Genomic DNA, 12,538 nt, shown 5'->3' on the forward strand with positions numbered 1-12,538 from the left:
AAGCACTTGCATGAGAGGAAAGTGATCAGGAACAGCCAGCATGGATTCACCAAGGGAAGGTCATGCCTGACTAATCTAATCGCCTTCTATGATGAGATTACTGGTTCTGTGGATGAAGGGAAAGCAGTGGATGTACTGTTTCTTGACTTTAGCAAAGCTTTTGACACAGTCTCCCACAGTATTCTTGTCAGCAAGTTAAGGAAGTATGGGCTGGATGAATGGACTATAAGGTGGATAGAAAGTTGGCTAGATTGTCGGGCTCAACGGGTAGTTATCAATGGCTCCATGTCTAGTTGGCAGCCGGTATCAAGTGGAGTGCCCCAAGGGTCGGTCCTGGGGCCGGTTTTGTTCAATATCTTCATAAATGATCTGGAGGATGGTGTGGATTGCACTCTCAGCAAATTTGCGGATGATACTAAACTGGGAGGAGTGGTAGATACGCTGGAGGGGAGGGATAGGATACAGAAGGACCTAGACAAATTGGAGGATTGGGCCAAAAGAAATCTGATGAGGTTCAATAAGGATAAGTGCAGGGTCCTGCACTTAGGACGGAAGAACCCAATGCACAGCTACAGACTAGGGACCGAATGGCTAGGCAGCAGTTCTGCGGAAAAGGACCTAGGGGTGACAGTGGACGAGAAGCTGGATATGAGTCAGCAGTGTGCCCTTGTTGCCAAGAAGGCCAATGGCATTTTGGGATGTATAAGTAGGGGCATAGCGAGCAGATCGAGGGACGTGATCGTTCCCCTCTATTCGACATTGGTGAGGCCTCATCTGGAGTACTGTGTCCAGTTTTGGGCCCCACACTTCAAGAAGGATGTGGATAAATTGGAGAGAGTCCAGCGAAGGGCAACAAAAATGATTAGGGGTCTAGAACACATGACTTATGAGGAGAGGCTGAGGGAGCTGGGATTGTTTAGCCTGCAGAAGAGAAGAATGAGGGGGGATTTGATAGCTGCTTTCAACTACCTGAAAGGGGGTTCCAAAGAGGATGGCTCTAGACTGTTCTCAATGGTATCAGATGACAGAACGAGGAGTAATGGTCTCAAGCTGCAGTGGGGGAGGTTTAGATTGGATATTAGGAAAAACTTTTTTACTAAGAGGGTGGTGAAACACTGGAATGCGTTACCTAGGGAGGTGGTAGAATCTCCTTCCTTAGAGGTTTTTAAGGTCAGGCTTGACAAAGCCCTGGCTGGGATGATTTAACTGGGAATTGGTCCTGCTTCGAGCAGGGGGTTGGACTAGATGACCTTCTGGGGTCCCTTCCAACCCTTATATTCTATGATTCTATGATTCTATGAGTGCTGTCCCGGAGGGAGGAGGGCACAAGAGACATAACAGGCAGGCAGGAGAAAAGGTGAGATGGAATAGCAGAAAGCAGCAGGAGCCGCAGGGAGAGAGAGGAGGAGGAGCCTCTTAGGTACCTCTCTCGTACCCCCAGGAGCCTGGACTGATTAACACCAGCTTCTCAGGGAGCTTCCTGTTTCCTGCTGCTTCCCTGAACCCACTTAAGGAGAACAGGCAGTCAACCGAAGTAGTAGGAGCCAGTTAGGCCCTTTAAATGCTGATATCTTCCCTCACTCAGGCCCTGCTTCCAGCCTGCTTATTTGTCCCCTTCAATTGAGTGTTGAGAGCCACTATAGCTGGCACAGAACAGCAGTCATGAGTGAAAGAAGAAAACGCCCCTCTGGGGCAGCATTCAGAAAAAGAAAGAAAGCAAAGGAAGCTTTTCTATCTAAGCAGGAAGGAGCTCTCCTGAGATACATAGACACACATGTTCACGGTGAGCCTTCCGGCCCCAGTGAGGATGTGAGTGGTGAGGAGATGCCTGATCTTCCAGTTAGTCAGACTGCAGGTGAGCTGGCAGCTACTGCACCATCCATATCTCCATCTCAAATGGATGTAACCATGCACATTCCTGAAGAAAAGTGTAGATCAGAGAAGAGTGTGGTGGAGGCGCAAGAAACAGCTGCTGCTGAGTTTAGTTCCTTAAGTCTCAATGGCCCAGGACTGTGGACCCACTTGATCAGTAGCCTAAGGGACTTCCTTGTACTGCATGGGCCACAGCAAGTGAAAAACTTCATGTTCCCCAAAGACAATGAAAATAGAAATTTCCATCCAACACATTACTGGCGTGAAATCCCCAATGGTGACAAAGTGGAGAGGCCATGGCTTATGTACTCAGAAACCCAGAATGCTGCATACTGTTTTTGTTGCAAACTCTTCCAGTCTAATGTTCCAGCCACATTGGGTTCTACAGGAACAAAGGACTGGAAAACATCTGGCTACAAATCTGGCATGCCATGAGAAGGCAGCAAATCACCAGAGAGCATTCCATAGGTGGAAAGAGCTTGAGATGAGACTAAGGTTAAAGGCCACCATAGATGATCAGCATCAAGAGAAGACTGCATCATAGTCTCTTTACTGGCAAAATATTCCGAAAAGGCTCATTGCCATTGTGAGAATGCTTGCTACCCAAAACCTAGCACTGTGTGGCACTTCAGATCAGCTGTATGTGTCACCAGTGGAAACTTCCTTAAAATTGTGGAGCTGATGGCTGAGTTTGATGCTGTACTCTAGGAGCATCTAAGAAGAGTTACCACCCAAGAAATGTACACATACCACTACTTTGGAAAAACAATTCAAAACGAGATCATACAGTTACTGGCAACAAATGTCAAACAGAAGATTGTGGCAGATCTGAAGTCAGCAAGATATTACTCTGTTATTCTGGACTGCACACCTGACATCAGCCATACGGAACAAATGACTTTAATGGTGCGTTTTGTAACAACAGCAGAACCTAGTGAAAATGTCCCTGCAATGGTGACTGTCGGAGAGCATTTTCTAGAATTTATTGACATTGATGATATTACAGGACCTGGTATGACAAATGTGCTTCTTAAAAAGCTGGAAGATACGGGAATTGCAATAGCTGACATGAGAGGTCAGGGCTACGATAATTATGCTAACATGAGAGGAAAGAACAGAGGAGTGCAGACACGGATCCGAAAGTTAAACCCTTGAGCTTTTTTTGTTCCATGCAGTTCTCATTCATTGAACTTGGTGGTCAGTGATGCAGCATCAGTTTCTAGTGAGGCTGCTGAATTTTTTAATGTAATTCAAAGCATCTATGTATTTTTCTCTGCATCAACTCATCGATGGCGGATAATGCTAGGACAAGAACTGTTTGTGGGACAACAGTGGCAGAGGGAAATGGAATCACCAGAAGCATACATAACTTCAAATTTCTGTGTGGCGTAGTGTTGTGGCATGACATACTGTTTGAAATAAATGTTGTAAGCAAGAGAATCCGAGGTTTTGACCTTGATATATCTGGAGCAATGGAACAACTGGACAACGCGAAGTCATACCTACAGTCTTACCAGTCAGATGAGGGATTTCAAAACGTTCTGAAGAGTGCACAGAAGTCGGCAGAGAAACTTCACACTGAAGCTATTTTTGCACCCTTCAAGAATACAAGAGTCACCGAAGAAGAAGACATTTTGATTACAAGGCACGGGATAATCCCATAAGAGACCCCAAACAACAATTCAAAGTTGAATTCTTTAACCAGGTGCTTAGATTGTTCAATACAATCAGTTGAAGAACGTTTTATGCAGTTCAAGGAACACAGCAGTATATTTGGGATGTTGTATGATATTCCAAAACTCCTCACTATACCTGAAGACCTACACCAGCAATGCAGGGCACTAGAGACAGGGTTGACACATGATGACCTGCGTGATATTGATGCAAGTGATTTAGGTGATGAACTGAAAGCCCTTTTAAGATACATTTCAGCAGGATCAACTCCAAAGGCTGTTCTGGAATATATGTGCACAAATAAGATGACCACCCTCTTTCCAAATGCTTTTGTTGCTCTGCGCATACTTCAACACTTCCTGTAACAGTTGCCAGTGGAGAACACAGCTTCTCCAAGCTGAAGTTAATAAAAACACATCTACGCTCCACAATGACACAGGAGAGGCTGGTCAACCTTGCAATCATCTCAATAGAGCATGAGCTGGCCCAGACTGTGGACCTTCAGGAAGCAGTTCAAATCTTTGCAACCAAGAAGGCACGGAAAGGACCATTTTGATTATTCAAACTGATAAAAATGCCAGTGTTTACTATGCAGACAAGAAAAGGTACATTTGCGGTTCAGGCGTTTGAAAGTTAAGTGTTACTTAAAATTTTTGAACAAGGCAATTTAAGTGGTTAGTTCTCCTTTATTGGGGTAGGTAGCAGAGCAGTACCATGAGAGGAGTAGAACAGGAAGAAGGCAGAATTGAGACCTTTCAAAGTTTTGGCCCAAGCGAGGGGGTATGGGGGGGTTATTTGAGCTCCCTGCCTCAGGTGCCAAAATGTTGTGGGCCGGCCCTGGTGACATCAGCTGAAACTCAAGCAGAGCATACTTTGCATTTATGCCCTCCAGACACAGCTCCACTATGCTGGAGGCAGACAGCTCTGTCTTTATCTGTGAGTAAGCTTATCTGCAGCACAGTCTAAAATGCCTCACAAGTGAGAAATACTCAGCTTATCCACTGAGTGCAAATAAAAAGGGATCAACCAGGTTGTTCACCACCCAGAACAGTTAAGCTATGACTTTGCAGATGCTATAATAGAAACTAAGGGCTTGTCCACACTTACAGTGCTGCAGCGGTACTTAGTGAAGACACTACCTACACCAGCAGAAGAGCTTCTCCTATCAGCATAGGTACTCCACGTTCCTGAGAGGCAGTAGCTATGTCTATGGGAGAAGCCCTTCCATTGACATGGTGCTGTCTAGACCATTAGGTCGGTATAGAACTAAGGTTTTTGCATGGATTTTCCACACCCCTCAGCAATGTAGTTATACCGACAAAACTTTGTATTGTAGACCAGGGCTAAGAAACCGTCCTTCACAGCAATGGAAAACTTTTAAAAATTTTTCTGTTGTGGTCAGTCAGCCTCAGGATGAGACTCGGACACACACATAGGCAACAGCTTCTTGTTTTAGATCCTGACCGCTGTTTAGATAAGGGACATGTGTCGGGTAACTGTACCTTTAAGGCAATAACAGAATTCTGTTGAGCTCTGACTCTGTTTGTGGAATTGAGTGAAGAGTTGGCTTTTGAGCTGCAACTGATAGATTGAAGTTTCCAATAAAACAAGTGTTTGACAAGAGTATCAATGACCAATTTCATTGTGTGATTAAAATTATGCAGGGAAAACGTTTGAGTGTTTGTTAATTCACACTAACACATCTGTACATTTCAAAGTAACGTAAGCAGTTTCCTTAAATTTAAGGGGTTGCTACCATTACTTAGAGCCATCGCCTCCTATGGCTTCAACTCCTACTGCTGCAGGACATATCATTAATAAAAAAAACGCTATAGTGCTGGAGATTGTTCTGGGCACTAAGTAGACAATATAATTAATTATAACAGTCCACGGAGGCTACAGATCCCAGTATGCACCCTTCATCTTCCATATTAAAGGTGACCTGCAAAGGATTGTTAAAAAGTTGGATTTGTACCCCCTTTTGCATTTTTATGATGTATGAAGAAGGCCTCTATGGTGGATATTTAGTTTGTTTTCCCCTGCTTATTTAATATCTTAAGAAAAGTCAGGAATGTCAGATCTATCCTTTTTAGCTTTGCTGGGGGACAGGTAGGTCTCAGATGTGTATCATGAGGTCTTGCTCTTAATTGAAGAGATGGCAGTGTCCTCTCTTTTAACAAAGACATCCTTTTTCCCATATATTTCTTGTGCATTGGAGTTAAATAAACTGACAAAAAAAATCTCTCAGTTAGTTACTCAGTTACTTACCTTTCTCAGTTACTCAACTTTCAATCTCTTACAATATCATAACTTCGCTAGTTCTACTTGTTCTAGTTCCAGTTGCTAAAAAGTCTTCCAGGGTAGACAAGACCTTGTCTTTAAAAAAAAAAATCCCTTTCTGACTAAAGAAGCAATTTGAACCAAAAGGGGGTAGAAGAGGAATTAGGGGGCAGATCCTCAGCTAGAGTAAAATTGTCCTCGCTCCATTTGTTAAGTGGAATAAAGTCAAGTGTATATCATGGCCTACCTGAAATTGTCTTACCACATGGTAGTTTCTCTGTAATTTTCTTGATTTGTCTTTGCTTGTCTCTCCCATCTGAGTTGTCCTGTGCATCTCTTATTTATTTTCTAAAGATCTCATAGTTTTGTTTTTTTAAATTGACATTGCTTGTATTGTGATAGAGTGGGCAAAGCATGTATTGAGACAACTGTATAATATAGAGAACAGATCAAGAAATCTCTCTTCTTTCTTTAAAGAATTTTTGAGGAAAGGGGAGTATCCTGTGAAAATTTTTCACTTTTTTGATAAAGAAAACAAAATTTTTACTGAAAAATATCAGGTTTTCTTCCAAAAAACAGAAACATTTGACCAAAACGCAAATTTTTGTTTGGTCAAAAAGCCATTTTTCGTTAAAAAAGAAAGTTGACCACCTTTAATAATATAGCCATAAACAAGTAAATCAAAACTTAACTACATATACAAAAACGTAAACAAGATGAGGAAGAAGGGTTTGTAGGAAGTGACAAAGAGGAATTTGTTTGGATAAGCATCACCTCCGTTCATGAGGATAAGATTACTATGGATTCAGTGAAGTCTAAGAACACCAGCTGTGTTCAAGTGAAGCATGTTAGCATTCTCGTCTCATCTGTGGCTTTCCTTGCAAATGTACATTCCAGCTTCACTTTGCTGAGCCACTTGTTAAAAATTAAGGGCTAAACAGCCTTTCCAGCTGGCTCTGTGCAAATGTTAATAGGTTTTGAACCTCCAGAGGCTGGGATTTGATGCCTGATTCTACTCACTGAAAGTCAATGCAAACTTTACTATTGACTTCAGTGTGTGCTGGATGAAGGCTTTGGGGGCCAAGTGTTCCCAGTGGAGGAGGGTCCTCATCTCTGAAAATTGCTTCCCCCTTTGGTCCAACAGATCTGAGCTTGTTAACCTCCAGGGCGCAGTGCAAAGTCAATCCATTCTCTCATGCTTTTACCTTAGATGGGTTTATTTAATGGGTATTTCGGTTTTAGTAATGCTCAAGTGGTGCGTTGGCGATGTTACCCATGCATGTCTATGTTATATTACAGGAGGAGGCAGCTGTAATTTTAGGGAGTGTTTTCTTATTGCCAACTATTGCTAGTATATTTGTAATGGGAGTACATCAAAGTGCACTACAGAACTTTTAGTACACTGGAGCAGTGTGCACATGGGACCTTACTGTGTGGCAAGCTAGTGCACTGTAGAGTCATCGCCTGGCTTGCTGCCCAGTAACATCCTGTGTAGACAAGCCCTCAACTAGTAAAATACAGCATTTCACATCTCTCACGGTATTGTAAGGGTCTTATACAAAGCCCCCTGAATCATTGGGAGGGCGGAGGGGGGCTTTTCAATGGACTTCAATGGACTTTGGATCAAACCCAAAGAGAATATGGGCAAAATAGGAACCTGTTCTCCTCACATATTTGTTTTTGTGAGGAACCACGCTTCAGAGACCCAGTTTGTTAACATATGCTGTATTTGGCGGTTTTGCTTACCCAATTTTCTGTTTCTATGTAGTTTCCTCCTCTTGAGGTTCAGTAACCACTGCACTTGTCCTGGAGCCTCCCAGGATTCCAAGGCAGAGAGAGCAGCAGAGGATGTGGTAGACCCAACAGTTGCTAGATAAAATGAAGACGTAGTCAGATTTGCTCCAGCATCTGAAGCTAATTGGGAATCTTCCATAATAGCTTTTCTGTTCTGGGGCAGTTTGGGGCCTGCTTTCCTTTTGTGCTACTGTAGCAATTGCATATTTATAGGGATCAAATATATGGGCATGTTTAAATTGCACATGTGGCTGTAATGTGCTCAGAATAAGCCCTCCTGGGTGCCGGACTGAGATGGAGCAAAGTTCACAACACCCACAGAATCCATCCCAAGTTTTGGACAAGAATCAGGGGACATTTTGGGAGTTTTAATTGGTTCTAGCCTATCAAACCACACTAAATAATAAAGCTGCTAGTTCTTCACCTTAATACAAAGATTTAATAGACTGCAGAAAAAGTGATAAAGTAATGAAACCAATAATGTTCTTTAAAGTGCAGAAGAGTAATGGCCTCTGTGCTAAGTTCAGTTTCATGACATGTTCACAGATAGGTGCAGATAAGCATGAAACCTGGTACTAATTTTCCAGACATGAGTGAAATTCTAACTAGACAGAGGGTTATCTGTTTTGCTGCATTCTGTTACTTTTTTGTGCAGTTACATTTCTCATTGATTTGAATAACACAATCATTATCAAACTCCTCTCTGACCTCCCTGTTCCTACCAAATAAACTTGTGGATTTTTCTCAACTGCCTACCTTTACATGTCTCAAAGACTGAAGAGCTTCTCTCAGAGAAGACGAGTGTTAAGTCTCCTGACCACATGGTAGACTAATCATGTCTTCAGTTAACTAAAGAACTTTAATTTAACAAAACAAACAAGAAATAAAAACAATCTGAATTGAGTCAGCACGGTATGAGGAGTGTTTTTTATAATTTGCGTCCAGTCTTCTCCATTCATGTAGTCAGTCTCCAACCAACTGATTTCTAAGTGATAGGACTTTTTGTTCCAGATTGTACAGAGTGTCACCATGGTTCTTAAAGCTCCCTACACCACAAGAAGTGTCCTAAAACTCAACTCTGCCGTCTTTATCTCCTACCTTGACCCAGACCGGCTCACCTCCTCCCACATCTCTTGGAGTGTCTCTGCAAATCTGCTTTACTTCTCTTATGAAATGCTGCTTGTGTTCACTGCTGCATCAACTGCCCTTTGAGGAAATCCTCATCGGTGCCCCAAAGTCCCCTCACAAATCTTAGATATCCAGACTCCTGAATGTGCCCCATGTCCTGCCTTTTCACAGGTACAAAGAACTACAACTAAATCATCCCTTGGCCCTATTCTCCCCAAACTCCACTGGCTTTTCTCTCAGATAAAGATCCAGTTCAAAATGGTCTTCATTTTTAAAAGCCTTCATGCACTTGATTTACACAGGCTCAGGGCTCTTTTCTTTTGCTAATCCCCTCCCTGCTCCCTTTTCTCATCTAGCATTGGTCTCCTCCCTGTCCCTTCACAGGAGATATCAATTCTAGAACCTTCCTGTAGCTCACCTCATGGACTCTCTGATTTAGATTGTAATCTCTTTGGGACAGAGACTGACTCTGGCTATGCTCTGAAGACATATATTTTCTCCCTTGCTTGTACTACTTACTTTCTCTCTCCTCATATTTTTTGAATGATTTAGCTCTGTACTTATAGGTCAGACTAAATCATCATAATAGTCCCTTCTGGCCTTAAAAATCTAAAAATTGTCTAAGACCAAGAAAGCGTTTAGGTTTGCAACAGGTATAAAAGGTGCTATCAAAAATAAAGTAAATTGTATTCTTAACCAAGTGCTACAGTGTTCATCCCCCGATACTCACATACTTGATGTAGCTGTTGATTACATACTGTATGAGAAGTGTTGGCTTCAGTGCTTTTATATGGTTTGCTTTACGTTTGTCTATTTTTTGTTTGATGCATGTACTGTTGTGTCACTGGATTACTTATAGCTATTTGATGTATTTATATAAGTTGGATATTTAGACCACTATCTAGTCACGTCATTGTTATAAGGATTCACAATATTTCCTTCCTATCCAAATTCCCTGGGAGCTATGGTTGTTCAGGATGAGTGTAAAGGGAATGATGGAGATTTAGCAACATATTTGTTGCTAACACAAGCAGGTATTTCACTGACTTAGTGGAGCTGTGCTTGCTTATGTCACTGGTAAATTTGATCTGTTTGTGAACAGTGCATGGAACCAGTGTCATGGCCTAGAGCAGTGTTTCCCAAACTTGGGATGCTGCTTGTGCAGGGAAAGCCCCTGGTGGGCCGGGCCAGTTTGTTTACCTGCCGTGTCCGCAGGTTCGGCCGATCGCGGCTCCCCCTGGCCGCAGTTCACTGTGCCTGGCCAATGGGGGCTGCGGGAAACAGCGGCCGGTACGTCCCTTGGCCTGCGCCACTTCCCGCAGCCCCCATTGGCCTGCAGCAGCGAACTGAGGCCAGTGGGAGCCGTGATTGGCCGAACCTGCGGACGCGGCAGGTAAACAAACCGGCCCAGCGTGCCAGGGGCTTTCCCTGAACAAGCAGCATCCCAAGTTTGGGAAACACTGGCCTAGAGGCTGCTCCACAGAGGGGATAAAAAGTCCACCACTACGGGCAGTTACGAGAGTCCTCTTTATGCTCAAGTGAAAGAAGCTTGTGGTTTTGGAGATAAAGATTAGGGATCTAGTTCCAGCTCTGTGTGTGTGTGCGCACGTGCACACACGCGAGAGAAATATTTATCTAGCTCTGGCTCACTCTCCTCATGGCTCCAGCCTCCCCACTCCTCTGCCTGATCCTGGCTGCGACATTCCAGCTCCCACCACACTGACCCCCTGCCAAGCATCCCCTGCCCAGGCCTGACACTGGCACCTGCCAGCTTGGAGGATGCTCTGCAGCCAGGGAGGAAAAGGGGCCACTTGGCCCAGGACCAGCTACCCTCATGGGCTACTGGCACCAGGGTCTCCAGAAAGGGGTGCAGGAGGGGTGTCTCCCGGTCCCCATACCTATGCCCCTTTGACACCCCCCACCTTGTTGCACCTCAGTAGCATATGAATCCTTTTCAGAAAAGAAAGTAGAAAATCTTCCCATCCACATATGACTTGGGACAGACACTTAGAAACTATCTGACCTTTCACCTTCCCTTCCAGCTCCCCCAGACATATAAAACAAAAAGAGGAGCCAATAAAAACCATAAAATGTTTCGGGAAAGTTACAGAAAAATAATTGAATTTAATATAAATACTTCAGACCAGAACTGCCCTTTATGACCTTGCAAGGAAAATACACAATGCCTAATTCTGTAAATATTATGATGTAAATGACAAAGCAGGGAAATGGCTGGGCAGCCAGCATAAATGACAGCTAGTTAAAGATTACACTAATTAGCAGAAGAACACTACAGGTATAGGAGTGGGTGGGTGAAATTCTGTGTCCTGCAATGTGTAGGAGGGCAGACTAGATGATCATAATGGTCCCTTCTGACCTTAAAGTCTACGAGACTCTATGAGGTGGATGTTCAAACAGCTTTTTCCAGTACTCTGAAAAGTTCCATAAAATCAGAAAGCCCGCCCAGTGTTTCCTTCTGGGAGACTTGGGCACTATACCAGAAAGGGGCACATTTCCCACCAGTCGTAACCAACTTTGCACTCATTGAAGGCAATGACAAAACTTCCATGGACTTCAAGGGGAGCATGACTGGGCTATGTTTTTGTACCAGTATCTATTGTTCATCTTTAATTCGGCATCTAAAACCATGCATGGAATGTAATTGTCTGCAAGAGATTTTGACTACAGTGATGCCAATTAAATGTTGTTGTTTTTAATGTATATCTTCAGGATTGGATCCCATAAAGGCGTCACACACACAATTGCTTTCAAAATCCTAGATGAGCTAATAACAGCTAATGCCTGCAATTCAGAAGTCAGGAAACTAGAACACAAGAAATGCTAGGACAAAGTGCCAAACAGTTCTCCCCATTGCAAGGGCGACAGAAAGTTACATTTTAAAAAAAAGTGGCTGGCAACCTGCCAAAGCAATAGCTATACTATCTGCCCTAAGGTTGTATGTTAGAACCACTAAAGGACTAGTCCTGCAGGAGAAACTGAAGATATCTATGCAGAACCCTGGCTCTCTTTCTTGAAGACTGCTCTCCAGTGCAGACAGAAGTAACAAGCACCCACCCTGCCCCTGACAATAACTAACAGTAGGAGAAGAAACCTTTGGAATCTGACCTATGTCACGTGACTGGGGCCAAGAAATAATGGTTCTGCTCCTTGCCAGCTCTCCTGTGTGTCAGATCCTAGTTACAGTCAGTATGTATATGAAATCCTTCAGTGCCAGGACGGGCATTGCGGCAACAGTTGGTGGAAGTGCCGCTGTGGAAATAATGACAAAGGCGTATCAGCCCAAGGAAATAAAACCATAACAAAAGACAATTACACAAAGCAGCATGACAGTTGACTGTAAGTAGTGTGGTTTGAAGCATAAACCCAAACAGTACCCAGTGTTTGGAAAACTGTGTGCCAGCTGCAATGAAAATAATCATTTTGCTAAAGTATGCTTTACCAAGGGCAAAACTAAAAGACAGGCATGGATTAAGGCAGAATCCATGAATCCAGGCCCTGGGCTGGAAAGGCTCCTAAGGACAAATGTTGGATCTTTGCCCACTGACTTGGCATAGGAAGTGGCTAGCGCTCAGGGGCAAAACAGGGTGGAGAATCACAATATAGCTGTTTGTGTATCTGCCCTTACAGCTGATCTGGCAGGGGACAGCTCAGCCACACTGGGGGAAGGAGCAGCTTATAGGAAGCCTTATGCCTTGAGAACTCCCACTGAGGTCCCCTTTCACACTGTGTTGGGTCCCCATCCGCCCATAGTCAGGGGAAGAAACCATTC

At 43.6% G+C, this 12,538-nt stretch overlaps 1 long non-coding RNA gene across 1 annotated transcript in view; it reads right to left on the reverse strand.

The window, feature by feature from the left end:
* Positions 1 to 12,538, reverse strand: part of LOC125633886 (uncharacterized) — a 253,517-nt gene that overhangs the window by 28,834 nt on the left and 212,145 nt on the right. The window contains exon 4 of the long non-coding RNA XR_007355722.2: positions 7,573 to 7,695. This is a non-coding gene — a long non-coding RNA (uncharacterized LOC125633886). The remainder of the gene's footprint in view (positions 1 to 7,572; positions 7,696 to 12,538) is intronic.

Source organism: Caretta caretta, chromosome 3, assembly GCF_965140235.1.
Source record: "Caretta caretta isolate rCarCar2 chromosome 3, rCarCar1.hap1, whole genome shotgun sequence".
Taxonomy (NCBI): Eukaryota; Metazoa; Chordata; order Testudines; family Cheloniidae; genus Caretta; species Caretta caretta.